Source organism: Mesoplodon mirus (assembly GCF_964341445.2).
Source record: "Mesoplodon mirus genome assembly, chromosome: 3".
NCBI lineage: Eukaryota > Metazoa > Chordata > Mammalia > Artiodactyla > Ziphiidae > Mesoplodon > Mesoplodon mirus.
In genome coordinates, this window is record NC_138978.1 from 90,676,182 (window position 1) to 90,681,113 (window position 4,932).

Below are 4,932 nucleotides of genomic sequence, written 5' to 3' on the forward strand. Positions count from 1 at the left end.
CTTGCATCTTCTCGATCTTTGTCTCCTTTTTTTCCCCAAGGTCCTGGATCATCTTCACTATCATTATTCTGAATTCTTTTTCTGGAAGTTTGCCTATGTCCACTTCATTTAGTTGTTTTTCTTGGGTTTTATCTTGTTCCTTCATCTGGTACCTAGCTGTCTGCCTTTTCATCTTGTCTGTCTTTCTGTGAATGTGGATGTGTGTTCCACAGGCTGCATGATTGTAGTTCTTCTTGCTTCTGCTCTCTGCCCTCTGGTTGATGAGTCAATCTAAGAGGCTTATTTTTTTTTTTACTATTTACAAAGTGATTTTATTATAACATAAAGCATACATGCCAACGAGAGATAATGTATCACAAATGTGTTCAGTTTAAAGAATAATAGCAGCTGGCCAGGAGGAGCTGACAGGTGGCCCTGCGGAGACCAAGGCGTTGGTCCGAGTGCAATGGCAGGGTGCATGGCTGAAGTGAGCTGGAAGGGCTTGGAATGAAGAGCCCGGACCAATTGCTATAGTTTAGCCTGTGAAGCTTATGATTAGAGTCAACAATTTGAAATGGCCAGCTCACCTGTTGCAGTTGTCTCTTCTCCACCAGCTTTCTTAATGTCTGGCTCAGTTTATGAACCTCTTAAAAGCATTAATCTTCCAAGACCTGATAATGAAACTGTAGGATAAATTGGGTCACTAGTACAGAATTGTCAAGTCAACACTGCTGCTATATCGAAGTCCAACCACAGGTCTCTTTCCCACAAAAACATGTGGTGATGATCAGGAGGCCAAGATCCATGACAGTGTATACTGCACTGCTGCGCCCTGGGCTTTGGCTCTTGTATACACTCTCATTGATGATGACAAGGGAAGGACCCATGAGCTGGAGCACTCGGCTATAAAATATATGAGAGGAATTGTCTACTGCTATATGCGTCAGGCTGATGAGGTCCAGCAGTTTAAGCAGGATCCATGCCCGACAACGTCTTCACTCTGTTTTCAATGTACATACAGGGATGAGATTCTCTCCTATGAGGATTATGTTCATCTTCAGATAAATGCAGCATCACTCTATCTCCTTTACCTTGTGGAAATGATTTCCTCAGACTCCAGATTATCTGTAACACTGATGAGGTCTCCTTTATTCAGAACCTTGTATTTTGTGTGGAAAGAGTTTACTGTGTGCCTGACTTTGGTGTCTGGGAAAGAGGAAGCAAGTATAATAATGGCCGCACAGAGCTGCATTCGAGCTCTGTTGGCTTAGCAAAAACAGCTGTAGAAGCAATTAATGGATTCAACCTCTTTGGCAACCAGGGCTGTTCTTGGTTGGTTATATTTGTGGATCTTGATGCCCACAATCTCAACTGGCAAACTTTGTGCCCACTGTTACCCAGGGAATCAAGATCTCATAACACAGATATTGCCCTGCTTCCCTGCATCAGTTATCCTACATTTGCCTTGGATGATGAGGTTCTGTTTAGCCAGACACTCGATAAAGTGGTTAGAAAGTTAAAAGGAAAATATGGATTTAAGCGTTTCTTGAGAGATGGGTATAGAACATCATTGGAAGATCCTAATAGACACTACTGCAGACCAGCTGAAATTAAGCTCTTTGATGGCATTGAATGTGAATTTCCCATATTTTTCCTTTACATGATGATTGATGGTGTTTTTAGAGGCAATCCCAAGCAAGTAAAAGAATATCAGGATCTTCTGACTCCAGTACTTCATCAGACCACAGAAGGTTATCCTGTCATACCAAAGTACTACTATGTTCCAGCTGATTTTGTAGAATATGAAAAAAGAAACCCTGGTAGTCAGAAGCGATTTCCTAGTAACTGTGGCCATGATGGAAAACTATTACTTTGGGGACAAGCCCTTTATGTCATCATGAAACTCCTAGCTGATGAATTAATTAGTCCTAAAGACATGGGTCCTGTTCAGCGTTATGTCCCACTACAGAATCAATGTAATGTGAGCATGAGGTTTTCCAGTCAGGGCCCACTGGAAAATGATTTGGTTGTTTATGTAGCGCTTATAGCAGAAAGCCAATGCCTTCAAGATTTCTCTCAACACATATGGTATTCAGACTCAAACTCCCCAACAGGTAGAACCCATTCAGATCTGGGCCCAACAGGAGCTTGTGAAAGCTTATTTCCATCTGGGGGACAATGAAAAATTAGGACTCTGCGGAAGGCCAGATAGGCCCATTGGCTACCTTCATACATCAAAGATTTATTGCATTCTAGGAAAGACTGTGGTTTGTTACCCTATCATCTTTGACCTAAGTGATTTCTAAATGTCTCAAGGTGTTTTACTGCTGATAGATGACATAAAGAATGCACTACAGTTTATTAAGCAATACTGGAAAATGCATGGACATCCACTTTTCCTTGTTCTCATCCAGGAAGACAGTATAAGAGGTAGCCGATTCAATCCTGTATTAGATGTGCTGGCAGCTTTTAAGAAAGGAGCGGTTGGAGGAGTCAAAGTTCACGTTGATCGTCTACAGACACTAATATCTGGAGCTATGGTAGAACAACTTCTTATGAATCAGTGACACAGAAGAGCTTCCAGAATTTAAGAGTTTTGAGGAACTAGAAGTTCCCAAACATTCAAAAGTCAAACGACAAAGCAGCACCTCCAATGCTCCTGAACAAGAACAGCAGCCAGATGTTACCATTACTGAATGGAAAAACAAACCCACCCATGAAATTCTTCAAAAACTGAATGACTGTAGTTGTCTGGCTAGCCAAGCCATCCTGCTGGGTATACTGCTCAAAAGAGAAGGACCCAACTTTCTCACAAAGGAAGGTACTGTTTCTGATCACATTGAGAGAGTCTATAGAAGAGCTGGCAGCCAAAAATGTCGGTTGGTGGCGTGCCATACAGCAAGCCTTTTAAGTAAACTAGTGGACAGCCTGGCCCCATCCATTACTAATGCTTTAGTGCAGGGCCAACAGGTAACTCTGGGTGCCTTTGGACATGAAGAAGAGGTTATCGCTAATCCTTTGTCTCCAAGAGTGATTAAGAACATCATCTATTACAAGTGTAATACCCATGATGAGTGGGAGGTGGTCATTCAGCAAGAACCGGTCATTCATATTGGCTGGATCATCTCCAATAACCCGGAGTTATTCCGTGCCATGCTGAAAATATGAATTGGCATTGTGTGAGGCAGTGCAGTAAGGCACGTGACCAGGCTCTAGCATCCAGTGGAACTGAATGCAAATCCTGACTGCCACTCATCATCTCAGTGTCCTGAGGCCAGTGGCTGAACCTCCCTCCTTCTTTCATACCAGCCTCCTTGTTTTGTGTGAGATGAAACAAGATAATATGTTTAAAAGGCCTGCCACAACTGAGTAAAGTATAAATGCTTCTTTTCATTTTTTTAAACATATTTTTTATTGTATTGAATACAGGTATCACGTAAATATGTTCTAATTGTAAAAGAGTCAACAAAAAACAATAATTGAGCATATAGAGTAACCTAATATGTGGCCAATTTGGGGGATGTTCAAGTGTTTGAAAAGAATATGTAGCCTGTCAGGTGCAAATACATGTGAATGTGTGTGAGTGTGAATAAGTGTTTAGCTTGCTAATTGTATAATTAGATCATCAGTATCTTTACTATTTCTGTCCTACTTGACCTTCGATTGCTGATAAATTGTAAAATGTTCTCCTGATTATGAATTTGTCAATTTCTCCTTGCATTTTTATCCATTTTGCTTTATGTATTTTAAAGCTTTGTTTTTGTCCATGTTACCATGTTTTAACAATATATCTTTCCTTGTGTCATTTATTTTGTAATTGAATTATTTTTAATTTCAAACATCTACAAAAGTATAGAAAATAGTATAATAAAGCCCATACTATTACTCAGCTTCAACAATAATAAAAAAAATAATAGAAAAACAAGCACTGTACAACTTAAAGATACAGAAGCTCCTTAATCTCCTCATTTGTGTTGCTACCTAGTCCACTCTCATACTTCTATCCTGAATTTTTTGTTACTCACCCTTGCTTTTAAAGACTTTTTCATTAATATAAGCATCCCTAAATTATTGTTTAGTTTTACCAGTTTTCATCTCCATATCTAGTAGATTAACTTTTAAGCATCAGTTTTAAATGTCCTTTTTTATGTTTAATCATGGTATTTACATGATATATCTCCATTCTTTTACTGTCAACCTTTCTGTATCCTTATATTTAAGATGTCCTTATTTAGGCAACATATAATTAAATTTTTATTTTTTCATCTAGTTGGACAAACTTTGTCTTTCATTCGAAGTATTTAGTCCATGTACATTTAATATAATTACTGATATATTTGGAATTATATTTACTGGATATAACAACAGTCTTAACCTAATAAAGTCTAGTGTAAATTATAGTTTTACCACTTCCCAGACAATGCTAGGATTTAAGAACACATTAAATCCATTTATCCCTTTCTGCTGTTTGATTTACTGCTGTCATACATTTATTTTAATTTTATATGTATGTAATCTTCACCACATGTTATTATTGTCATTTATATATTTAACTCCTGTTGCTTTTCATTCTTTCCTGCATTTCTGTCTTTCCATCTGGGATAATTTTCCTCTTGTCTAAACTCCTTCAGCATTTCTTTTAATAGGGATCTGCTGACAACAAACTTTTTTTGATGCCTTTATGTTTGAAGGATATTTTCATTGTGTATAGACTTCTAAGTCGTTAATAATTTCTTCCAGCACTTCAAGATATCATTCTGTTTTCTTCTGGCTTCTATTGTTTCTGTTGAGAACTTAGTTATCATTGTTGTAGTTTCTTTGAAGGTACTATGCTTTTTTGTCTGGCTGTTCTTATGGCTTATTCTTTGTCATTTGGCAGTTTTACTATGATGAGACTAGTAATGTCTGTATCCTTCTTGGGATTTTATATTGTTCATCTGTTTTGGAAATTTC

The 4,932-nt window shown here is 38.1% G+C and overlaps 1 pseudogene across 1 annotated transcript; it reads left to right on the forward strand.

The window, feature by feature from the left end:
* Window positions 1–470: 470 nt before the first annotated feature.
* LOC309800027 (phosphorylase b kinase regulatory subunit beta-like) lies at window positions 471–3,621 on the forward strand (annotated as a pseudogene). Its single transcript has one exon. The product of its transcript is annotated as a phosphorylase b kinase regulatory subunit beta-like (transcript).
* The last annotated feature ends 1,311 nt before the right edge of the window (window positions 3,622–4,932 follow it).